Source organism: Chiloscyllium plagiosum, chromosome 24 (genome assembly GCF_004010195.1).
Source record: "Chiloscyllium plagiosum isolate BGI_BamShark_2017 chromosome 24, ASM401019v2, whole genome shotgun sequence".
Lineage (NCBI taxonomy): Eukaryota > Metazoa > Chordata > Chondrichthyes > Orectolobiformes > Hemiscylliidae > Chiloscyllium > Chiloscyllium plagiosum.
Window position 1 is genome coordinate 14023824 of NC_057733.1, and position 27398 is coordinate 14051221.

The 27398-nt window shown below is 39.9% G+C and overlaps 1 protein-coding gene across 7 annotated transcripts in view; it reads right to left on the reverse strand.

Annotated features, from left to right (window-relative positions):
* Positions 1-27398, reverse strand: part of LOC122562032 (myocardin-like) — a 662438-nt gene that overhangs the window by 387901 nt on the left and 247139 nt on the right. For all 7 annotated transcript variants that reach the window (XM_043714469.1, XM_043714471.1, XM_043714465.1 and 4 more), the window contains one exon: positions 6038-6124. The gene's annotated coding sequence lies outside the window, so the exon portion shown is untranslated. The remainder of the gene's footprint in view (positions 1-6037; positions 6125-27398) is intronic.

Consider the following 27398-nt stretch of genomic DNA (forward strand, 5'->3'; position numbering starts at 1 on the left):
AAAGGGTCTATTTCCGTATAGTATGACTCTATGACTCTGTAGATTATCACCAACAATCTGCCCTGGTCCATCCACATTGACGCTACAGTTAAGAAAACACACCAATATCTCTACTTCCTCAGGAGGCTAAGGAAACTTAGCATATCCACAATGACTCTTACCATTTTTTATACATACACCATAGAAAGCATCCCTATCTGGATGCATCATGGCTTGGTATGGCAACTGCTCTGCCCAAGACCACAAGAGATTATAGAGAGTTGTGAACATAGCCCAGTCCATCAAGAAAGCCAGTCTTCCTTCCACTGACTGCATCTATACTTCCTGCTGCCTTGGGAAAGTTGCCAATGTAATCAAAGGCCCCTCCCACCCCAGTTATATGTTCTTCCACCCTCTTCTATAGGGAAAAAGATTGAAAACATATACCAATAGATTTAAGAACAGCTTCGTCCCTGCTCTTATCAGACTTATGAATGATTTTTCTCTGCATCTTCTCTATAGCTGCAACAGTGTATTCTGCATTCTGTTCTATTACCCTGATGTACGAATGGAAGGTAGGATTTGTCTGAGTAGTACACAAAACAATACTTTACACTGTATCGGTACATGTGACAATATTAAATCAAATCAGATCTGTGGAGACTTCTATCTATTCTTTAATTAAACAGAGTGGAAGTATATTTCAAGATGTGTTTGTGAGTTATTGGGCAAAAACTGAGCTGCAATGCAAACAAATAATTCCACAGACATGGTCCAGGCTTTCATCATACCACTGCATACACCCCATTCATTTCCTATTCATGCAGGTTAATAGATCTAACATCAAACCTGGTGCCTCAATTAATCCTCCTTGCTATTAATTACAGATAATTGTGAATTTTATTGTTTTTGTGTGTGACATAGCATGCTTCAATTTCAGAAGCACAGTCATTTTTCCTTATCAATCATAATCATAACCGAGTTATGTGGTTTTCACAGCAGTATTGCAAACGTATGCAATCTCTGTAAGCTGGAAGACAGACTGGACATTGATTCTCAATACTTCTTCAACTCCATCAATAACACATTGTTGCCTTATTGAGAACACTCGATGCTGTGTCTGGCAGTTCTGCTGTTCTCTTAAAGTACAGGATTTATTGCAGTCCAAATGACACCCACCATAAACAGGGGAACACCTTATTTTTAGATATTTTCTCATCCATCTGTTCGGAAATGTTATTACACACCTTTGCTACAGCTTTGGGACTTGAACTCTGGTCTCCGAGCTCAGAGGTAAGGACACATTTAACCTGTTGGTCTTGTATAGGTGGGCAAAAGCACAAATTTTTATCACTGAGAAAAGGAGTCTTGTGTTGTAGTGGTGGTATCCTGAGCTGGATACAGGTCAGTGGTGTGTCACAGTGCATGATGAAAATAATTAAAGAGGGGGAAATTTTAAACAGAGGTGATGAAGAATTACCTATCTCAAAGGATCATGAATATATGGATTTCACTACTGGGGGGACACTGAGTAAATGTAAGGAGGAGATTAATAGATTTCTAATGAGTAATGAGTTGAAGGGTGATGGAGAGTGGGCAAGAAAGTGGAGTTGAGGCCAAGATGAAAGCAGCCATAATCGTATTAAATGGAGGAGGAGGCCCATGGGGCCGAATGGCCTACTCCTGCTCCTAGTTCTTATGTCTAGGAGTGTTTTCTGAAGGTGACGTTTATTTTTGTTTTGCACTTGTTATGATTTTCCCTTCGCTTCTCATCTTTGGGAGTTGGTGCCTTCCCTCTCAGGTGGATGAAAATGACCTCGAGATATGATCTCAAAGAAGAACTGCAGAATATTCCCAGTCCACTGATCGTAATTCATTACTTAATCAGCATCTTTAAGAATAGAGTGTTTACTCATTATCTTAATTCTGTTTATGGTCTCTTGTCCAGTGCTATAAAAATCAAAGCATCGTCAGTAAAGTCTTCACAGTCTCAGAACTTCAGTACTTTATTTACTGCTTGGACCTGTATTATTAACACGACAGAATGAACTTGGCTGCAGCAAGACAGTGCACTGCAACTGGCATTTTTGGTTTATGAATGCGGTGAGCAAATCTTTCCGGATATCAACCAAACAAGATGTACAAAAGGTCAAGGGATCAGGACCTTGAATATTAGCAATCTTGAGCCAGGCACCATTGTGTCATCATATTATGCAAATTGCATCTGGGTAAAAAAGGGGCTATGTTCTGCATGACAAAACCATATTGAATTTCTATGCTATGTGTATGTGCTATTCTGTTTAAAAGATACTTCATTTGTTGGACTCCTTACTTTTCTTCCCTGCGTTTCATTTAATTGCTCTTTCTTAACCTTTCAGGGTGGTAATGGAAATGGTTGGGTAAGGAGAGAGGGGGAATGAAATATAGGAAAGAGACAAAATGTTTTAGGACAAAGAGAAAAAAAACCACTTGAGACAGCCCAAATCAGAAGACATAGGATTGAAGAAATTTAGTTTGGTGTTATGAAGGTGTGGGTGTACTTTAAGAGAACAGCAGAACTACCAGACACAGCATCGAGTGTTCTCAATAAGGCAACAATGTGTATAACACTTAGTCGAACAATTTGATTAGTTTGTTGCCTGGAGGCAAAAACAAATTCGAATATGGCCAATCAGTTTAAATTATACCCCGAAAAAGAAATACCAGTTTCCAATCAAGTTTGAATTGAGTATATTGACAATCTTAAAAGCCAATGACACAATCTGATCCTCTTATGGTATAAGGCCAGGAGAATATTGAACAGTTGAGAGGAGAACAGTCAAATCCTAGCATGCAACAGACTGCTTGAAAAAATATCTCTCTTAAAAGTACCTTTTCAATCAGTAACCTGTGACACAGGAATTCCTAACAAGGAGAAAAGAAGACACAGGAAAATCCGAAGATAAGAACCTACAGCTACCTGGTTTTGAGATAACAGGTGTTGTTTTATAAATTGTAATTGGGAGTTTTATCGGACTAGTATTATACAAGGGAAGAGAAAAGATAGGTTAGAGAAAGAAACTGCAAATAGTGGTTAGTTAATTATTCTCTGTTATACTTTAAGAAATAAAGTCGTTAATTTTTACTATAAATAATCCTTGGCCACTCGAAGTTTTACAGATTACTGCATGGGATAGATCCTTTCTGTGTTGCTGGTTTTAAATTAAGCAGGAGGGTTTACCCCATGTCGTAACATGGGGAAAATGACCTTAACATTGTAGCTTCATAACAATAAAAGGCAACAATTAAACTGTGCAAAGCTGCAGTCTTAGGTAAAGGTCATATCCTGACATAGAATTGCAGGTTGGAATTGATGTGTGAAGAAACTGAAAGAACTGTAGAAATCAGAAACAAAATCAGAAACTGCTGGAAAACCTCAGCAGGTCAGGCAACATCTGTGGAGAGAAAACTGAATTAAAGTTTGGGGTCCAGTGACACTTCTTCAGACTATGCCTTGTTTACCATGAACCACACAGTTTTTAAAACTCAACTAATAATAATGATCAAAGGTAAATGGGTTGATGTTCAGTGAGGAGGGATCACCTGGAAGCCCTTTAAAAAAAAATAACAGCTGAGACCTGATTCCAGGCCTCCTGACCCCTTTCCTAGGTTTCCATTTTTGGGAAGGACTTTTAAGAGCTGATTGCACACCTAATCTGGTTGAATTTACTGTAAGATAGCCATGCCTTATTCCTCTGCAACTTCCAGCGAGTGGGCCAGAATTTTAGGTTAGGAACAAATTACTGCAGATGTACTGAACATTTACTGAGCAGCAAATGCCAGAGATCACAGTAGGTCAGCCTTCTGATGGAGAGTCACCTAGATTCAAAAAGCTAGCTTGCTTTCTTTCCACAGATGCTGTTTGACCTGCTGTGATCTCCAGCACTTGTCGTTTTCAGGTTTTTAGGTGCTGTGGTTCCCAGACACTCAGAGGTGTCTTGCATTTTAGTCTACATGACTTTTGTAAGTGACTTTCAAAATGTTCTTCTCATGCTCTCCATTCCAAGGAATGGAGGACTGGAGGCTAGGTGCCAGTGCAGTCTGGATTGGAAGACTGTTCTGAACCTTTATTTCTGCAATGCTGGGCTTTTTATTTCTTTGTTTGTCCAAGATCTTATGACTAAAGAAGTTTTATCTAGGTACCTTTGTGCTTAAGATGTGTACAATAACAAATATTCCTCCAGATGATTGGGTGACACTTGACCTGGAAGCTGTACAAACAGGATGGAGGTTAAAGAGTAGAAGCCATGTAGCCCAACACAAAGATAGAAGAGCTCAGGCAAAATGTGACAAGCAAGCAGAGTCAGAGAACTGGACTTCCAAACATCTGAAACAAGGTTTAGGATTGCTGCCTCTGTCTTTTTTTAATTTCTGATTGATTGAACACCCAGAACCAATCACACCATGTGAGAGTATAGGGGTGCTGGTAGATTAACATTACGACGACTGATGGGAGTTGAGATTTGAGAAGGTTCCAGAAAGAAGAGTGACTGACATAGAGGGGAGATGACAAAGGTGGAACCCTTTTTATATGGAAGGTACTGACCATGGAGAGTCTTCCAAATCCTTGAAGCAAAGGGACTAGACTTTAGCTGGGAAGAACTGTTTGAACGAAACTGGGGCTATACAGGAAAAGTGGGCTGCATTGAAAATCTGCAAGGTTGTCTCTACTGGGCACTCCATGTGCAATTTATAGTTTGTGTCAAACATGATGAGCCTGTTAATTGATGTTTAATTTACACTGATTCTGATTCAAGTTAAAACAGAATTTACAAGTGGCATCTTATTGGTAATTTCTTCATTTTACAGATTGGCTGGATGATTTACGTATCTCCACTGGAATGGTAATACAAGATTCTCCTTCCAAAGGCGTTCCAGTGAATAATGTTACCCATCCCTAACAACGCAGACAATAGTCTGTAACTTGTAGTCAGTGACTAATTGATGATGATTGCAATTGACCTTAAAGAAAGCCTTGCTGAGTGATCTAGCAATCTTTGTGGTGAGAACTTTGCCTCTCTTGATGTGCAATCGATTGTAGCAATGTTCAGTGGGGGACTGCCAGTGTCACGCTGCAATGAAGTCATCGAGCTGTCCAAGCCAATCACACCACAGAATTTTCACAAGTAGCGAAACGGCAATTGAAAGCAACTTTTTTTTTAAAAAAGTGAAAAATGAGTCAAATAAAGTGGGATTTAGGTATTGAGATAAAGTAGATGAAATTTCAAACCCAGTTATTTAAAAATATCTAGGTATCAATCACAATTGAGAAATTTAACAGCATTCTCAGGGCCAGATCATTCATTAAGAAATTATAATTACTCAGATCACCATTGAAAGCTTAGTTTGACTTCATTAGATTAGATTACATTACAGTGTGGAAACAGGCCCTTCGGCCCAAAAAGTCCGCACCGACCAGCTGAAGCGCAACCCACCCATACCCCTACGTTTACACCTTACCTAACACTATGGGCAATTTAGCATGGCCAATTCACCTGACCTGCATATCTTTGGACTGTGGGAGGAAACCGGAGCACCCGGAGGAAACCCACGCAGACAGGGGGAGAACGTGCAAACTCCACACAGTCAATCGCCTGAGGCGGGAATTGAACCCGGGTCTCTGGCGCTGTGAGGCAGCAGTGCTAACCACTGTGCCACCGTGCTGCCCACCAATCAAGCAAGGTGTATTATTTGACAGTTTCTAATAGAGATCCACAGAAAAAAGGACACTATTAGAAACTGATTTCACTCACTGCCAACTCTAGGATGGGTACTCCACAGTGTCAGAGCTGCAGGAGAGAGTCTGCATCTTCAGAAGCTCCAGATTAATCTGTATTCATGCTAAATATTGATGTTGAGCCCACATGCCAAAGGAACAATGACAGTGAATGTCAAAAACCCCTGCAAATTTCAGGTCATTACAATAAAGTCAGAATCACAAAGAATACGGTCATATTGAGATCCTGACAGAAAGTTAATCACTGACCTACAATTAATCAGGAAGGGGACTGCAACTCACCTGGTAACTTCCTTCTCTCAGTCTGAAAACTTCATGCTTGCAGTCTGACTTTCATTTCCAGCTCAAGTTAGGTTTTATTCACTGCTTCTGATAATGAATACAAACATAAAGATCAATTATCATAGCATGCATCCATAACCTTGTTCTCTAACTGTCTGTCTGTCTGTTTGGATCTATGCAACTTTTTGAGGCTCTATTTCATGTCAGTAGTACCTCACTCAAAGAGACAATTAAATAACTTAAAAAATAAAATACAAAATGCATTAAGGTCAATAGGACACAAGGGACATTACCAGAGAATGTAAAAAGATAAATTTGTCATTGTTGTAACCGACCATGGGCTACTTTGTTATTTTTAGAGAGGCGACTGGTGGTGGTTTAACGTGAGAGCCACCACACCTCAGGTGAGGAAAGAGGTTGAGAAGGAGATTGATTGAGATTTTTTGAGGATGTGACCAAGATAGCTGAGGGCAGAGCAGTAGGCGTTGTCTATATGGACTTTAGTAAAGCCTTTGACAAGGTTCTGCATGGTAGACTGCTGAGTAAAGTTAGATTACATGGGATTCAGGGAGAGCTTATCAATTGGATATAAAATTTGATTGATGGTAGGAGACAGATGGTGGTGGTGGAGGGTTGTTTCTTGGACTGGTGGCCTGTGACCACCGGTCTTCCGCGGGGACCTGTGTTGGGTCCATTGATGTTTGTCATTCATATAATGTAGGAAGCAAGGTTAGTAAGTTTGCGGAGGACACCAGCATTGGTGGTTTAGAAGACAGTGAAAAGGTTATCTCAGAGTACAAAGAGATCTTGATCAATTGAGCCAATGGGCTGAGGAGCGATAGATGGAGTTAATTTAGATAAAGCGACGTCTTGCATTTTGGTGACAATCAATGGCAAAATTTACACAGTTAACATTAGGGCCCAGGGGACTGTGTCTAACAGAGAGACCTAGGGATTCAGGTACATTGTACCTTGAAAGTTGCGTCACAGGTGGGCAGGGTTGTTAAGGTGGCATTTGGCACACTTGACTTCATTGCTCAGACCGCTGAGTATATAAGTTGGGATGCGACTGTACAGGAAATTGGTGAGGCTACTTTTGGAGAACTGTGTACAGTTCTGGTTGCTCTGCTGTAGGAAGGCTATTATTAAATTGGAGAGGGTGCAGAACAGATTGACAAGGATTTTACCATCTGGAGGGATTGAATTATAAGGATAGGCTGGATAGGCCTGGACTAATCCACTGCAGCATAGGAGGTTGAGGAGTGACCTTATAGAGATTTTTAAAATCATGAGGGGCATAGATAAGGTGAATAGCAAAGATTTTTTTTCCCTCGGGTTGGGGAGTTCAAAACCAGAGGGGATAATTTTAAGGTGAGAGGAAAAAGGTTTAAAAGGAACCTGAGGGGCAAACTTTTCACCCAGAGGGTGGTTCGTATATAGAATGAACTGCCAGAGGAAGTGGTAGATGCAGGTACAGTTACAAATTTAAAAGACATTTGGATAGGTACATGAATAGGAAAAGTTGAGAGAGATGTGGGCCAAATAGGACTGGTTTAGTTTGGGAAACTTGGTCAGCATGGGTGAGTTGGACCGTAGGGTCTATTTCCGTGCTGCACAACTTAAGAAAATTCTTCATTGTAACCTGAGCTGGTCTGGGAATTGAACTCATGCTTTTGGCATTGCAAACCAACCAGCAATCCAACTGAGCTAACTGAGAGTACACAGTGCTGAATTAGTCAAAATACACATACAACAGCCTTCATTTTATCTCTGTAGTTTTAAATTTGTGTTTTTCTTTGCAAGTTACTCAATTTAGCAGGATGTATTCCTCAATAGACGCACATGATAAAATCCACACCAAGTTTCTCTTTGATTAAAGTAATTGGTGAACTTTGTTTTAAAATTATTGTTACAATTTCATTACATGAGTCTAAATATACCCCACTGAGTGAGGGCTGTTCACATCTGTTAAATCTCTACAATACGTCAACACGTCTAACCACAGGAAGGAAAAGTGAGATTGATCTCAAGTGTAAAGGGAATGAGCATAAGAACTCAACAATCTAAAAGGAAGGCTGTTAATGAGGAGATCATAGAGGTAGGAATAAAATTAAACACTGTGGCTGAAGTGGACCCAAAAATATTATTCCAAATTAAGTGAAAAATGCAAGGCCAATCAATTTAAATCAATGAAAAGTAAATTTTAAACAGATATTAGGTGGATTGGCTATGCTAAATTGCCTATAGTGTCCAGTGATGTGCAGGCTGGGTGGATTAGCCATGGCAAATGCAGGGTTACAGGGAGAGGGTAGGGGGCTGGGTCTGGGTGGGATGCTCTTCGGAGGGTTAGTGTAGGCTCAATGAGCCAATTAGTTTTCTTCCCCATGGTAATGATTCTATGATTAGGGCAAAGTATTTGTTCCAAAAATAAGAAATGTTTACACCAAACTACCAGATATAGCAGTAGTCCCAAAAACATTAACAGGACTCATACCACAACTCAATGTTTGCCTTTGTAAAAATTCACAAAGTGCTTGTTGCAAAAGTTTTATGGATTAGTAATCCAAAGGCTAATCTAATGCTGGGTGTACATGGGTTCAAATCTATACATGGCAGCTGGTAGGTTTTAATAAACCCTGAAATTGAAAACTAGACCCAGTAATGGTGACCATGAAACCCATGTGGATTGCCATTTAAAAAAAAGACAATCTGGTTCACGAAGCTTCCTTAGGGAAAGAAAGCTACTGTCCTGCCTGCTTTGGCCCACATCTGACTCTAGGTAGCAGCAATGTCTCTGCCCTCTATAATGCTCTTAGTTCTCTGCTCCCACAAGCCACTCGGCTCCAAATTCAGGCCTTGCCAGTATTGTCACATCTCAAGAAAGAATGACTTCTAAAAATCCTTTGGCTAATTTTATACACACAAATAAAGCCAAAAAATGCGGATGCTGAAGATCTGAAACAAAAACAGAATTTGCTGGACAAGCTTAGCAGATCTGACAGCATCTGTGGAGAGAAAGAAGAGTTAATGTTTCAAGTCCAGTGACTCTTCTTTAGTTCTGAAAGGTCACTGCTAAAAAAAGTCCGTGCAAAGTTACGGGCTAGAATTTACTTACAGGTTCACTTTTGAAGGCTACGGAAAGAAGATTATACAACACTTTGCGAACCTATCTCTGAACAGTTAGAAAAACTTGCGAGTGAGAGAAATCAATGAGTGTGAGAGAATGAGGGAGTAGCGAGAGACAGCGTAAAAATGAATCACTAAGTGAGTCAGAGAAATAGTCAGTGAGTCAGAGAGTTAGTGAGAGAGTCAGAGAGATAAAATCAAGCCTTTGTCCAGACACTTAACTCATGAAGTAACTTTACTTCTAACTAACTTATTCTAAGGTGACAGCGTGCATATTCGTAAAATGTGTCTGGCAGTAAGTCAGGATTTTACAGACATATGAGAGCTTTTCCAAAACATTCTGTTTACCCAGGGAAGCGGGGAGGATGGGGCTCGCTAGAAGTGTGCTGGAAATTTCACAAAGATATCAGAGTCAGTTGCTTGCAACTAAATAGGAATAAACTCACAACCTGACTCGAGTCCTCAGTGATATCCTTACCCTAAATGATTAGCAGCGAATACATGCAATGCATTCAACTTTCCTAATAAATAACTTTCCACTTAATTTAACCACACTTAGTGAGTGCCCTCATGGTTAATTCTGGAAATTTTTCTGTTAGACATTTAGGAAATGACAGTCATTCATCATTAGAATCAAATTACCTCTCCCACATTCAAATATACTGGAATCTGGAAAAGTTACACTGTTCTCTTTTAAACAAGGCAAATTGCCTTTCATTTATATTTATAGGATAGCTTATAAGAACTCTCAAATTATATAAGAAGCCAGCATTCTTTGTTTAGCTAAAACTGTATTAGTACAGGTCAGTATAAAACTGTGATGAAAGAAAAGGAACACTTTGCCAATACAGTGGATTCACAGGGGCCATCTTTCACGAGAGTACCTAGAATCTAGACTGAAAAAAGGAAATATCATTGACTTTTTGAAATAACTAACATTTACTCAATTTAGTAAGCCAATTAGAGCAGGAAAAACAAATCGTGAGACGTATGAACTGACTAGAAGCCTAATATACATTAGGTAAATTAAATTGTGTTTTAACAAATTTCACTTTTACTTCAAACAGAATTTGTGACTGAACATGAAGGCCATCGCATGCTTCCAGACTTAGCTGCCACACATAATACTAGGCTTGAAGAGGCTGTCCTGATTGAGCCCGAGTCCATTCTTTCCAGCACTGCTGTGGTTGCACTGCTCATCCTTTCTATAATTATGACTCCGACAACATCACAAGAGCTGCGAGGCACTTGAGCCAGAAATCTAAGCTTGTGCCAGGAACATAAGAGCCGCTGTCGCTGTGTGTCAACCTTCTGTATCAAATTAACCAGACTGCACAAAATGCCAGGAGGGAAGTTTCATAATCTGCTTCTCTTGACAGGTAGTAATACTGCCTGCCATTTTTTTTGTATTGTTTTAGTTATTGCTGTTTTAAATCGCAGAGTTTTCCTTGCCCCTACAATTAAAGCAATAGATAGTTGGTTTAGTATATCATCAGTTGATTCCAAGCCACTTATTAGGCCAGACAAGCCAAAGCTTGGTCCAAGTGATAAGGTTAAGCAGAATCTTGAAAAAGGAGAGAGATAGAGAGAGGGAAAGATACAGGGAGGAAATTAGAGCTAGGGCTGTAAAACAAAAGTTAACTATCTTTGTACGAGTTTTGACCAATGTTTGTTAAAACTTCTTTGGATATTAACAGAAGTAGCGACAGAGATAGCGGATGCACTGGTGAGGAAGATACAAAAAGTCTGCAGAGGTATACAGACAGGTTGCATGTGTGGGCAAAAACTTGGCAGATGGAATATGATGTCGGATAATGTGTGGTTATGCACTTTAACCGAAAGAACAGAGGAGTAGAATATTATTTAAATGGAGAAAGACTGCAGAAAGCTACAGAATGGAACAATTAGGGAGTCCTCGTCCATGAATCGCAAAAATCTACCATCCAAGTTCAGTGAGTGATAGGGAAGTCAAACAGAAGAAGAACAACAAAAGAAGAAGTGACTTCTCCTTCAGAGGGAATGGAGTATAAGAATAGTGACTAGCTATACAAGGCACTAGTCAGATTATAGCTGGAACATGTGAACAGTTTTGGTCCTGCTCCTGAAGGAAAGAGACACGCTGCCATTGGACCACCTGATGAAGGAGCGGCGCTCCAAAGCTAGTGTGCTTCCAATTAAACCTGTTGGACTATAACCTGGTGTTGTGCAATTTTTAACTTTGTGCACCCCAGTCCAACACTGGCATCTCCAAATCATGACTGCCATTGGAGACAGTCTACAGAATGTTTAAGAGGTTGTTTGAGTTAGACAGTCTACAGAATGTTTAAGAGGTTGTTTGAGTTATGGATGAGAAGTTATGAGAAGTTCATTAGGTTTATCTTATATTAAACAGAGCTTAGAAGAATGAGAGGTAACCTTATTGAAACAAACAAGATTCTTGAGTAACTTAACAGGGTAGATAACTGAGAGGTTGTTTCCCTTCTGGGACAATCCATAATCAGAGAGCAGAATCTCAGAATAAGGGGTTACACATTTAAAATAGAAATGAGGAGAAATTTCTTCTCTCAGAGGGTCACAAGTTTGTGGAATTCTTTACCACTGAGGGCTATTGAGGTGGGTCCAGTAAGAATATTCAGGGCTGAAACAGACGAATGTTTAGTCAAAAAGGGAATCAAGGATTGGGGGTAAAGGCAGGAAAGTGGAGTTGAGGACCATCAGATCAGCTCCGATCTTACTCAATGGTAGAGAGCAGTCTCAATGTCTGAAAGTGCTACTGCTGCTGCCAAAGTCTCATGGTCTTAAGGGATGGGGCTTGTTTTCACTGGAGTTTAGAAGAGTGAGGAGGAGGAGGCCTAATTGAAATGTATAACATCCTGATAAGGTGGATGCAGAAAGGATGTTTCCTCTTGTAGGTGAGTCCGGAACTAGGAGGGTGGCATGGTGGCTCAATGGTTAGCACTGTTGCCTCACAACACCAGGGATCCAGGTTCAATTCCAGCCTTGGGTGCCTGTCTGTATGGTGTCTGCACATTCTCCCCGTGTCTGCGTGGGTTTCCTCTGTACTACTAAGACTTTATTTCCTCTTGTAGGTGAGTCCGGAACTAGGAGGGTGGCATGGTGGCTCAATGGTTAGCACTGTTGCCTCACAACACCAGGGATCCGGGTTCAATTCCAGCCTTGGGTGCCTGTCTGTGTGGTGTCTGCACATTCTCCCCGTGTCTGCGTGGGTTTCCTCTGGGTGCTCCGGTTTCCTTCCATAATCCAAAGATGTGCAGATTAGGTGGACTGCCCATGCTAAATTGCTCATAGTGTTCAGGGATGTGCAGATTAGGTGCATTAGTCAGGAATAAATATAGGATAGTAGGGGAATGGGTCTGGGTGGGTTACTCTTCAGAGGTTCAGTGTGGACTTGTTGGGCTGAAGAGCCTGTTCCCACACTGTAGGGATTCTAATTCTCGGAGACACTGATCGAAATGTGGAGTTGTCTTTCGAGGACAGTGTTGAGAAGGAATGTTTTCTCTCTGAGGATTACACGGTTTCGGGAGACAGTGCAGGTAGGGTCATTGAATACTTTGAACATAATTATAATTTTTAAGGCAGAGCGAGATAGATTCTTATAGGCAAGGATGTTAAGGTTATCGCAGAATAATTGGACAGGAGGCTTGAGGGGCCTAAGACTGCAACTATTTGACACATTCATATGGATAAGGGAGAAGGTGCATCGGCTCAGGAATAGTTGTTTCAACATTATGTAGCAACGTCAGCAATGATATAGTGGTTTATTTTATTTTCGGGTTTTACTTCCAGAATAACCTTTATCCTGTTAACACTCGATCTTATGACAGCTCATACTGGCGATACTATAAGAAGCTGAGGTGGTTAAACAAGAATTATATTCCTTATTATAGGGAAAAGTGGAATGGTTGGAGGAGGACACTGGCTGAAACCCAATCTTCGGGTTTGACAAATTAATAAACCATTCAAACTTCACTCTGACAGTTTATCTTGTCATCTGTACTGTTTGGTTGGACTGTGTCTACCACTTGAATGCCCTCTGGTACCATTCACTGGGAACACTTTGCTTTAATCAAATCTGCATTTTTATTTTGTTCCTAACTTTACCGTGACTTAACCACAACTATTGATTCAGCGCTTCAAGGTCAATGTTTTCTTGAGTACATAACATCCAGCAAACACCCAGCATTATCATTCAGAGCAGCTGTCAGTAAACAGAACCAGACCTAAGACCATATAAAAGTGAAATAATACCACTCATAAACTTTACAGGGCAGATTATTAAAAACAATAGATAGTCTGGAATAACTTCAAGGCTGTAATCCCTCTTCAGGGTTCAGATGTCAGGGATCTACTGAACTTATAAACTGTCCAAGTTTTGTCCTTGTGGTTTATGACGTAACCTGAATTTCCAAATGAGATAGCTACGTTGGATTTGTCTCCTCGTTACTTGTGACACTAATATAATGGGCTGAGTAAATCTCGCTGATCTTGCCAAGGGCTGACAAACTTTTAAAGCCAAGCTGCCAGCACTAAGAGACATCTACAAAACCATATTCTGATATCAGTAGGATCCCCTCCTCATTGATCCAGCACAGCCATTTCCTGCCTGTGACAGATGTTAACTGAATGTTCCCTGCCGATTTCCTGATAGGAAAACTTGGCCTATCACCAGAATGTGAAGAAGCAGACCGAAGTTTAGGTTTTATCCATCTACTAAGAAGAATTTTTTAAAATTCACTCATGGAATCTCAGGATTGCTGGTATTATTGCACATCCTTAATTTTACTGAGAGGTTCAGAAGATGTGGAGAGACGGAATGAGCACTAAATTGCTGCACTCTTCATTCTTCTGGATGCACCTGGTGTTTCTACAACTCAGAATGAAGAGCCAGTAAAATGTGTGAATGATGCATACTGGTCCTACACAAAGACAACACTAACTGGGTGGGAGGGAGGATGAACAATGATGAGGGTACAGAGATGTTTCAGTGATTTGTACAATTTGAGTGAGTGGGCAAATACGTGGCAGTTAAAGTGTAATGTAGATAAATGTGAGGTCATCCACTTTGGTAACAAGAATAGGAAGACAGATTAATATTTGTGTGGTGTTTGATTGGAAATGGGGTGGCCCTTATACAACAGTTGCTGAAAATAGACATGCAGATGAAGTAGGCGATGAAGAAGGCAAATGGTATGTTGCCCTTTATAACGAAAGGATTTGAGTACAGAAGCAGGGATGTCTTGCTCCAATTGGTGACACCACACCTGGAGTACTATGTGCAGTTTTGGTCTCCTTATCTGAGGAAGGGTGTCCTAGCTACAGAGGAAGTGATTGAGGGTAACTGCAGCAGGGGCATTGAGAACAGGCAGCTGAAGACTCCCAGAGAGTGAGATAAATGAAGGACACATCAAAGACTGTTGAACTTTTAACTTATTACTTCATTTTCCTTGTTTAAATTAAAGACTTTAATGTTAACTATTGCCTTTTTTCTTTATTTTTCTACTTATTCCATGAAGTAATCCCTAAATTTTTAACTCGGTTTCTCTTCTTACTTTTTACCTCAGGTTTTTGTACCTAGGTACCTAAGGTGGTGTTTTTTGTGGCAACATTATACACTTTTCACTGTACTTCTGCACTTAAATACATGTGACAATAAAAATTAAATCTAAAAAGCTTCTGGTCGCCAGTCATTTTAATTTTCCTTCCATCTTTGCTCTCTCTGGACTCAGCCCATCACATTATCCCAATGAGGCTCGAGGTAAGCTTGAGGAACTGCATCTTACCTTTCAATAATACACTCCAAACCCAACATGATAAGCAAATTCAGATCATAATCTCTAACCCTCCTTTTTATCTGTCTTCTCATAGGAAGATGGAATTTTACAACACAGGGGTAGACGTTCAGCCCAACATGCCTGTTCCAGCTGATAAAGAGTATCCCAGGCTAAGGACAATTTCTAACTTTCATTTCTCTTGAAGTGTGGATCCAATATGCTTTCGCTGAAATGAGGCTTTCTACCCCAACTGCCTCTTCAGGCCTGGAGTTCATTAAGGACCTATAATATAGCAGGAGGAGGACAGCATATGGACATTTGAGTTAGCTCTGCTATTCAGTTTGATTAGGGTTGATCATTGACTTTACATTTTCCTGTTACTGAAGTTTAATTTGAACTAAATTTAATTCACAGTCATTTTCAAAGGGACCACCATTCTCTGGAGGAGCAAAGAAACTATGAGAAATGGAAGCCCTGTGCTCATTTTGCAAGCGATGTATTAGCTGAGCAATACAAACAGCAGCCATTCTCTCCAACAGCACTTGGCCGAAGAGCTATGGATACCAATAACAATAATTAATTATGACTTTTATTTTCAACCCTGGATCTCCCTTAAAGCTGAGTCAATTTCAACACTGGCCAAAAATGGAAAAAATACACTGTTGGTCAATATGTCCCAACCCAAAATGACACTTGGCACTTCTACCTTAAACGTCAATCTCTTAAACTTGTAAAGAGTGTGTGGACTTATTCCTTCTTCCAATCCCCTAAATGCAGTGGTACCATGTCCTTTGTAATACAGTTCTGATATTGAGGTCAGGACGACCATCAGTAGCAGATTATTTCAATGCATACTGCCAACTACGTCTGGGGATGATCCATCAGAACAACACTCTGGTTCAAAGCATTAGGTTTTGCAGATAAGGTTGACTTGTATTACCTTGACTTTCCAAGCCTGAGGGACAATTTCATCAAGGAACTTAAATTCTTAAAAATGTTCTAAAATTCTTAAAAATGTAGGTGTGCAGAAACCTTGCACTCTGATTAGGGAATAAAAACAACACAATCAACTTGTGTTTAAATGGTGTTTTTAAAACTATAAAATTAAGATGCTTGAAGGAGTCACCACATCAATCCCTAAAGTGTAATAACAAAGTAATGAGATAGAGTCAGGCCTTTCCGCCCCAGGAACCGAATGTCGGCAAGTGGGTGCTGAGGTAATCTGGTTAGAAGACCTGCCTCAGCTCTCTAGTTCTTGCATTCCAGTTGTTTTGGAGGGTCATTAAGACCACTGCCTCTCAAGCTTCACACTCATTCTCTCTCATGCATTCTCCACGGCCCCCTTATACTCTCCAGGCCAGCAACATACCTACCCACATTCTATAAACATGAGCAGATGCCAGGAGCCACGTGGATATAAGAAAAAGTAAACTTCGAGGAGGTTTACTTCGAGTTAGTACAGGTCTCACACCTGATAGTGAAATTCATTCCCATTCATACAATCTATTCGAAGTGCTTACAACTCAAATAGTTACTCTCTTAGAAAAATAAACAATCTTCCATTTAGTGGTCATATCAAAGATGATTAATTCCGTAATAACCTCTTTAAGCTCTCAAACAACCCAGAACCTCCTGCTGATAGAATTATTCCTTTTGAAACTCAGTCAAGCATTCACAAAGAGCTCTATTTAAACTTCAGGACCAGATGCTGTTTTATCTAAACTGCAGCAGATGGCCGATCAACCAAAGTGGTCGAGCAGAGGGTTTCATTTATAAACTGATGGGTGCAAGCCTTTTTTCAGTTTAAAAAGTGATGTATTTAGAAAGACTTTAAATCACAACTGATGTATAGACCTCATACAAGGCATTTACAGCTATTTCATCAATTCACGATTCCCACACTGTGGTTTAAGCCCTTGGACCATCCAACAAAAGGTCTGCTTTACTGCAGCATTGAGCTTGAATGACTCTTTTGAGTTCAGGGTTTCCACCTGTGTGAATCATTCCTGTTCCCTTCCCCTTATGTCAAAAATTGGATCCACAGGAGATGGAAACAGATTCTTACACCTGCTACTTATAAATAGTCCATAAGTCCTGTGGCTCTATGAAAAGCAAAACCAAAGGCTTAGACCATAGGAACTAGGTGCAGAAGTATGAAATCTTGCTATTTGAGCTGGCTCAGCCATTCAGTAAGATCATGGCTGATCGTTTTGTGGAATCAGCTCCTGCCCGCTCACCATACCCTTAATTCCTTTCCTGTTCAAAAATCTATCTTTGTCTTAATAACATTCAACAAGGTAGCCTCAACTACTTCACTGGGCAGAGAATTCCACAGATTCACAACCCTTTGAGGGTTGAAGAATTTCATTCTCACCTCAGTCCTAAGTCTGCTCCTCCTCATTTTGAGGCTATGTCCCCTAGTTCTAGTTTCACCCACCAGTGGAAACAACTCCCTGCTTCTACTTGACCTATTCCTTTTATAATTTTATGTTTCTATAATATTCCCCCATCATTCCTCTTCATAATTAGCTCTTAACAAAGATAGCATTACCAAGCACTGCTTGTTATTTCACACAGAGCAATGTGGAAATTTTGGTCTGGTTATTGGGAGTATAATAACGAGGAGAGATGTCAGAGGAAAAGCAATGAAGCCAAAGCTGAGAGTCATTGGCAAAAGCCTGGGAATGGGATATGTTATGACTGGTTTGACGGACTCAATACTGTCTCCATTTAAATCCAGCCTCTTTACTATCACATTTTCAGAGCAGACAATCTTTTGGCTGGATCATTCAAAATGTAACTATAGGACCACTAAGCTTTTCACCCTTTTCATTAAATAATAAGGATTTCTATCTCAGTAAATGCTGAGTTTTATTGACTTTGAGAGATGGGGAAAAGCAATTATAAAATTAAATAGTCCCATCACACAATATATCGCAGGACACCATCCCTCTGAGAGCTCCTGCTTTCTACCAGATGGGTTTCCAGAAGTAGAATGATAACAGTTAAAATTCTTTTCAGAAAATTCTACAACTAGGCAGGAGTGATTAAATGACGTTCTAAGCATTTCATGTGGAAAGTTCTGTGAAGACACATTAGGCTACAGTGTGGTTCAAAGCATGAAAACAAAAGCAGAATATTAAATGAGATAACCTGTGAACTGCGTGGTTTTAGTTATAAAAGCAAAGCTTATCTAATCTCCCATCTTTGCATTTATGTGAAGGGCAAGGTAAATCAGGCAATGCAGACGATAACTGCAGAATTGTATTGTAATGGCATGAAACACAGCTGTTTCTTTTCGACAAGGAATCACTTTATGAAATACCTCAGAGCAAACACTCCGTTCGTACTGTGTCAAATGTACGCACATCTTATGGTACACTTTTGCCCTCCATATGACACCCTTGCTCAGTTGTAACACCTACACTGTGAAGATGGTTGGTTCAAATTCTACTATTGATCAGAGTGTATAATCTAGATTGTGTAAGGTGGGGCAAAAATCCCCATCAGATACTCTGGACTAAAACCCTCTAAACTTGGGACATGAATTTGTGGAATTCACATTTGAACTAAGATCCATTGAACTCTCTGGTTGAGGCAAACTAGGCAATATGCAAGCCTAGGTTAGCACAGTGGCTCAGTGGTTAGCACTGCTGCCTCACAGCGCCAGGGATCTCAGTTCAATTACAGCCTTGGGCAACTGTCTGTGTGGAGTTTGCACACTCTCCCAGTGTCCGCATGGGCTTCCTCTGGGTGCAGTTTCCTCTTGCAATCCAAAATATGTGCAGGTCAGGTGAATTGGCCATGCTAAACTGCCCATAGTGTTAGGTGCATTAGTCAGTGGTAAATATAGAGGAATGGGTCTGGGTGGGTTACTCTTTGGACGGTCAATGTGGACTTGTTGCGCCAAATGGCCTGTTTCCACACTGTAAGGAAGTTAATCTGGGGGCAGCTGTCTGAAATAGGGGTTTAGCTTGGAAAGCTAAAGGAAGTCTCCCACAAACACCTCAGCTAATGACAATGAACACCAGTTGGCAGAGCAAACAGCTGAGACATTCTGGAGCCCACAAAAATTACAAAGCCATTCAACTTTTAATTAATTTGTTTGGACACAAAGATACTGAATATTCCACACGGTTGTACTACATGTAACCTGTTTGCCTTTGAATGTGAAGGCCTTACATTACCAGTAAAACTGTAACCGATATCCATCCAAGAGAAATACTGGACATTCAACACTATCAGAAACCCATTCACTTTTATTGGAGAACAATTCACACCTCACATAATAATCAGGAGACTCATTCAGCCCCGAGAGGAACAATAGCTCTGTAATCAAATCCGGATTTGGTGGGAGATAAGGAGAACTGACAGTCGGTAAAACTGGGGAACCCTGATCTCTAATGGAGGTTGGATTCAGCGAGGGGTTCAGCCAGAGTGGAGAGAATCAGCTACAGCCAGTCAGAGTGAGTCACAGACTGTAATCATCAGGGACTCAGGAAAAGAAAGAGGGCAAACAATGTTGTCAACCACAAACCTCAGGTACTGATGAGAAGTGAACGGAGAGCCGTGATACTGACTGGGGCAGCACCAGCGACATCCACCACTGTCCAAGCCGACAGAAGCCACTTCAGGGGAGAACAGAAGGTCATTGAGACCTTCTGTCCCAGCTCAGTTAGATAGAGTAGGAAGGGTGAAATGCAGGGCCAGTGGTGCAAGTGATTAACAGCTGTCTGTAATTTTAAACCCACTGTACCAAGTCGGGGTTGCAATGGTTGACTGGGGTGCTGGTTAGCTGTCACTTCACTCGATCGGTATCATTGGGTTGTTTTTTGAAATATAAATTTTCTTTTTCAGTTATTATACATATTTTCAAATTTGCTTGTTCTAATAAAATCAGAGTTTCATTTACCTCTGAAGCATCTGTCTCCTTCTCACCATACCACATCTCACAATGTAAACCCAGTGTCAGAACCAGGGAGTTGGTGTACAATATGCCAACCACCGCTCCTTACAGTTGATGCTTCATTGCAGTATTGTGTGAGAACTGTCTTACCTTTCAGCCAAATACTGAATCTGGGAGCTCATGGATATCCGAGAAATTTGGTGGTACTTCAGAGAGACACACAGCATCACAGTGGTCTACAAATTAGTAATCCAGGGACCTGGATTGAGCTACATTAAAACTCTTCCACAGCACTAGGAGAATTTAAATTCCAATAACTAAATTAGTCCATAACTAAGATGCTACTCTCAGTGACAATGATCTTGAAGCTACTGGATTGTCATTAAAAACTCAACTGCTTCACTATAATTCCCATCAGGGAAAGAAAGCTAGATCTGTGTCCAGACTCCAATCCTACATTAACGTGGTTGACTCTTAACTGTCTTCTGAATTGGTCTTCAGTTATAAGATAGGAAGAGACTCATTCCTATCTTCAAGGGCAATTAAAGATATTCAATCTGAGTCAGCATGGCTTCATGCAGGGGACAAATTTATGAAAATTCTTTGATGACGTTACAAGTAGGATAAATAAAAGGGAAGCAGTGAAAATAATATACAGGTATTTCAATTTCCAGAAGTATTTGTTAAGGTAGCAGGTGTTAGGCTACTTAATAAGATAAGATTCTCTGGGCAGTCCGAAACCTGTTGATCTTCCAGCTGAAGGAGTGGACCCCGACTGAGTGTTGCAGACTGGCACATTCCAAGGTCCAGGACTACGTGTTGAGGGATGCGCTGAAGCCTGGGGCAGCTGCCGCCAAGGAGCAATAGGGAAAGACCACCGTGTAACATCTGTCTGCCTAAGAAGAACAGGGGGCCCACGCAGTCATTTGAGCTCCGCTGACACCTCAGTTAAATATATGGATATATGATTGATAAATGTACAGACCTGTAGAAATGAATGATAAATTCTGATCTCTGTATGCAAATGTTTACGTATGTATGGCATGACCAACTGTACAGACCATCAAATTATTTTACGAATAAAGTATATTTTTGAAATAAAAAAATTAAAGATAAGGAACAAATGCTAATCCTGCTAACAATATTAACATTTCATGCATGAATTTCTAAAAAAATACAAAAATGAACAGGCAATTCCTTAGATTATCCTGACAAATGTTCATCCTTCAACTAACAATTGAAAAAACTGCATAACCTAATTATCCACTCATTCATTTTCAAGTGGGATCTGACACAGTGCAAATAAATGTTGCAGTAATCTACTGATTTGAAAACCATGAGGGACATATGGATGCATGTTGCATAAATTTGTCATGTTGCAACCGTCATTTGGAACTCTACTCAAAACAAAATTCTAATGTCAAGGTTGAGGAGGGGAATTAATGGTCCATATTCTGAATTTGGTTATCAATTTTCAACAGCTCAAGACCATCACTTGGAAAGCTAACTTTTCTTGCTGTTGTGACATTAGGGAGTAGAAATTCCAATTCTGTGCAGTGCTGTGAACATCAGCTTCATTCTGGCACAAACTCTGTAAAAATATAGCAATAAAGAGAACTTTATTTCTATGAACCAATTCATTTAAATAAATTCCTCAATCCTTTTTTGTGTTTGTACAAATACAGTCATAAGAGATATTCCCATTTCCCAAAGATACCAGTTTACATTTCTCCTTATGCTTTTGCAAATACACAGGCAGAAACTGACTGTTGAAAACCGTTACTGAATACTCTGCAACTAAATCTGTCTGCTGTCTCAGGTGCACACTGATAAATACATGTGTACAACGTCTGCAGGCAGACCTTTGGACAATAATACTTGTGTTGAATAGGCGGATCATTCAAACTCCCAAATAAAAGACACAATCAATAAGGTAAGCAATCCTGATACACACTGTAAAATTGCTTTGTTGAAAGTACCTTTGCTCTGTTGTTTATCAGAAATGCTGGTCAAATAGTCTTCAGTTAATGGCAAGGAGAAGTGTATTAGCAAAAGATGTATCAAAGATGTGTGTAAGTACAAAGTTGGTGTTTAGATTAATGTAAACGTGAAGTGTCTTATTTGTCCCTCTAAGCATGTGTTTCCATTTCATTGGGAACATATTTGTGCCATATTACATGAAACAAATGGCCAGTACATATTCTGACATGATTCCCAGATAATTAAATGTATTTTTAAGTTTTAAGAAAATGACAAATATCATTAGATAATGCATTTCTCAAATATAAACATCTAATCACAAATTAACTCAGGAGATATTTACTTAAGCATTGTTACAAACCCATTATTATTGCTCCTTAAACACTCACTGCAATCCAGAACATCTCATCAGGAGTGAATTCGCAAATTGAATCAACGGTCGACTATACTGTTTTCAGAGAAGGGACATTGTACTGATGTACAGCAGCCTTGCAGCTCCATCAGAACACACAAGTAACAAGACTAATTCTGGACCTATTATAGGATGGTGACTAAAAGCAAAGAAACAGCAATTCTAATGGATATGAAATGCATGTTGTGGGATTACACAGCATAAAGTAAGTGCTCCTCAAGGTGCAGAATATGAAGTTCAAAGACTACCTGGCTGTGGTCTAGAATAGAGAGCTGGTTGATTAAGTTCAGATGTAGAGCATTTCCAACCCTGATGAACTAACCAAAGAATTGCAAAAGAACCAAGGAAGTAACCTGTAAGTAGATGGAACTGTGGCAGATGCATGTTAATAAAGATGGAAATGGTATGTGCTGAATTGAGGAGAGCATAAAAGGCACATACAATCTTGGTGAATGCTGTTTGAGGCTGAAGGAAGTCTGGGAATGCTTGTATGCACACCACTATACAATCATCTGGGAGCCCTGTAGAATTCTCAGATCTGTTGTTCAAAGAAGCCAGGACGAGGTTGGGATTATCACGCCACGCCGTACATATTAATTCCTGAGGTGCAGTGTTACGTTCTGGTCAGCAAAAGTAAGAAAAACATCCCAGTCCTGGAAGCATGCAAAGTAAAACCATGAAACTAATCCCGAGAATCAGAAGACTGAGTTATTCAGGAAGGCTGGAGAGGCTCATAATCTTATTCTATCCTTGAAAGGAAACAGATGACCATATGAAGGTACATAAGAAATAAGTTGAACAGAAAAGGTTAATGCAGAACACTAATTCACATTAAACTATAATGGCAGCTAAAGGAGACATAGGGATAAACTTATAAAAGTAAAATTCAAAGCCAATGTCATTCGCATTGATTAATACATGAAATTGTCTTTGTGGTGGGATTGTGAAGGCAGAGTCTGATCTGGAAACAGTCAAGGGCTTGTTAACTGTTATGCTAAAAAATGATAGACTCATGGAAGAAAGAATGAAGACGACCAAATGGCCTCATGAAATATTTTCCTATTGTTTAAAGAAATTACATTACAGAGCTGCAATTCTGATGGACTCACTTATTATTACTTCCCAGCTCCGTCTGGGCTTATGGATGGTTGCCGAGATGTTGCTAGTCAACATAGTTGCTTCAAAATAAACAGGACAATATCCAACAATAATCTCCACAAGAATAAATTGAAAGTGTGCTCAAACAGGAACTGTTACTGTCACTGAACTGTAGGTGACATTACTTTATCACACAATAGGAGTAATCCATTGCCCTTTGGGTCAAAAAGTGCAGTGCATGAAATTTGTTTTGATGTTTGACATTCATTGACTTGCATTTATCTTGTAAGTATGGGAACTCCCTCCACTTCTTCATTTGCAAGGTACAAATCCACACGATTATCCTACCATACACCATATGATACGATTGGCTTATATAGAGATGGCCATGAAATGAGTGTTCATGATGGATTCTGTTTATCAACCACTAAAACTTCCAAATGCAAAGACAGAGTAACATCATCTTTTGCTTCAAACTGAACAATGCAAATCCTTCTACATTAATTGCCATTGGATTTATTCAACTCCTTTATCACATACACAACATTGCAATCAATTCCTTCTTCTTATTTTCAACACTTAAGGAATTCTTCAACAATCCTGTGAGATTACCCTCAATACACATGATACATTTATTTTATTGATAATCCTTGGAATCTGTATAAGAGGATAATATTACATTTCACAGAAGGAAGTGTCACCAGCCTTTGAGGTAGTTGCTTTGAGCAAAGGCACCATGAAACTCAAGTAGGTACAAAAAACATACGTGGAAAGTGAACCCTTAAGTGCACTGTCAGGAACGATACCTCTTGTATTCTTCAAAGAGTCAGCATTGGGAACAAGAGCACATCAAGCAGTAATCAAAACTGTTGGTCTTTTTCACCACAATATGAGGGCTGACCTGGGGGTAAAATTAGCCTCATATTCCAGGATCCAGATAATCAGAGTCAAAGGAACACCAAGGGGAATGATTTTCCAAGCAAAGGGAGACAGGTATGCATGTACTCAGCAAGTTAAATCTGCTCAAGATGACGCAATACCAGAATCCCCCGACCATTGGGTAGAAGTCAAGAAGAGTGGGTACACCCCTTGGTAAGTGATTAAGATGTTTAAAAGTTGAATTAAGAACTCTTTCAACACTCATGGGTCATGGCTGATGACTCTTCTCAAATTTCCACTCACATATGATTTTGCTCTATGAAAATGTATATGGTTTTGATCAGTCTTATGCAATTAATTCATGTTCGTCTCTTAAACATTTTATTACGGTTAAATATAAATGTTTCATATTTTAATGTTGAACTATATTATATACAATAAGCTATTTTTAAAAAATAGAAGAACATAATTGACATCCATGTCATTTAAGATTAATAATTATGTTGGACACATGGTTTCTCTTAACCAATTTGCAACATTTTACCACAATCTACCATTCACATTTTCAAGGCATCACATCACATGTTGTGTTTTTTTTCTCTTTCTCAGTGAACATTTCTTTTCAGCCTAAAAGGGTTAAGGAGAATCCAAAGGGTTTTTAAGAGTACGTTTCGGACAAAAGGGTAACTAGGGAGAGAATACGGCCCCTTGAAGATCAGCAAGGCTGCCTTCGTGTGGAGCCGCAGGAGATAGGGGAGATTCTAAATGAGTAGTTTGCATCAGTGTTTACTGTGGAAAAGAACATGGAAGATATAGAATGGAGGGAAATAGATGGTGACATCATGAATAGTGTCCATATTACAGAGGAGAAAGTACTGGATGTCTTGAAATGCATAAAAGTGGATAAATATCCAGGACCTGATAATGTGTACCTGAGAACTCCATGGGAAGCTACAGACGTGATTACTGGGCCCCTTGCTGAGATATTTGTATCATTGATAATCACAGGTGAGGTCCCAGAAGACTGGAGGTTGGCTAATGTGGTGCCACTATTTAAGAAAGGTGGTAATTACAAGCAGGGAACTATAGACCAGTGAGCGTGATGTCAGTGTCGGCAAGTTGTTGGAGGGAATCCTGAGGGACAGGATTCACACGTATTTGGAAAGGCAAGGACTGATTAGGGATAGTCAACATGGCTTTGTGGGTGGGAAATCATATATCATGAACTTGATTGAGTTCTTTGAAGTAACAAAGAGGATTGATGAGGTTAGAGCAGTGGACGTGATCTATATGGACTTTAGTAAGGCGTTCAACAAGGTTCTGAACCCTTGGAGTGCCACAAGGATTGGTGCTGGGTCCACTACTTTTCACCATTTATACAAATGATTTGAATGCGAGCATAGGAAGTATAGTTAGTAAGTTTGCAGATGAAACCAAAATTGGAGATATAGTGGAAAGCGAAGAAGGTTACCTCAGATTACATCGGGATCTTGATCAGATGGGCCAATGGGCTGAGGATTGGCAGATGGAATTTAATTTAGACAAATGCGAGGTGCTACATTTTGGGAAAGCAAATCTTAGCAGGACTTGTACACTTAATGGTAAGGTCCGAGGGAGTGTTACTGAACAAAGAGATCTTGGAATGCAGGTTGAATTCAGCTCCTTGAAACTGGAGTTGCAGGTAAATAGAATGGCGAAGAATGCATTTGGTGTGCTTTCCCTTATTGGTTAGAGTATTGAGTATAGGAGTTGGTTTGGCCACTTTTGGAATATTGCATACAACTCTGGTCTCCTTCCTGTCAGAAGGATGTTGTGAAACTTGAAAGGGATCAGAAAAGATTGACAATCATGTTGCCAGGATTAGAGGATTTGAGCTGTAGTGATAGGCTGAATAGGCTGTGGCTGTTTTCCTTGGAGCATCAGAGGCTGAGGGGTGACCTCATAGAGGGCTATAAAATCATGAGGGGCATGGATAGGATAAATAGACAAAGCCCTTTCCCTGGGGTATGGGAGTCCAGAACTAGATGGCATAGTTTTAGGGTGAGAGAGGAAAGATATAAAAAAGACCTAAGGGGCAGCTTTTTCACACAGAAGGTGGTATGTGTGTGGAATGAGCTGCCAGAGGAAGTGGTGGAGGCTGGTACAATTGCAACATTTAAAAGGCATCTGGATGGATACATGAATAGGAAGGATTTGGAGGGACATGGGCCAAATGTTGGTAAATGGGACTAGATTAGGTTGAGATATCTATTCGGCAAGTATGTGTTGGACCAAAGTGTCTGTTTCTGTGCTGTACATTTCTATGACTAAATATTCAGGACGACAGATCAGTACCGAGATGGTAGTGAAGGCCAACTTATGTTTTTTGAGACATTTGTAGAATTTTTTGCAGACCTTTTCACACTGTGAGGTTTTTCTTCATTTGCATAACATGTAGAATGTGGTTTGTATTGTACAATTTCACCGCTGTATAAACTATCCGTCACGGCAATACATTTTCATAAGCACATTTTGAAGATGTTCATTCCTAGTAAGTGATAAAATACACTGACAGGATTTATATTATGAAACGTTAGCACTTAGCAGTGCAGTAGGGAGCCAGTACTTTACCACCATAATTATTTATAGTGGAAAAAGACATAAATGCATCTTATTATAAATCATATTTCAAATTCTAAAGGTTTCCAGCCACTTGATTTTCAGATTGTCAGTTTTTTTTAAAATCCTGGAATGGTTGAACTTTTAAGTCCAAATCAGCTGAGGAGTTGCATGTGACTCAACAGGTCAACTTTCCTCCCACATATCGTTGGGAATGAGAGGACGGCCATCCTGTGAGGAAGCAAGATCCGAAGTGTAGAATTTCCTTCCTTTTCTTTCTATCTCTGCTGGTGTTCTGTCTCATCATTAAGACATTGTGCTTAAAGTGTGATGTAGCTCAATGGATAAGTTGTCATCAGGTTAAATGGCCAGTAGTGAGCTTCTCCCAGTCAGGAACGTCAATGCTTTTGTGCTTGAAGGAGAGCCTCAGAGTGCCTTTGAGATGTTTTCTTTGTTATCCCAGAATTATTGGCCCTTTGAGAGTTAAGAAATCAAGACAGGAGAAATGATTTTTGGGTATCAGCATTGTGTCCAGGATGATTTTGGAGATGCTTTGCTACGGCAGCAATG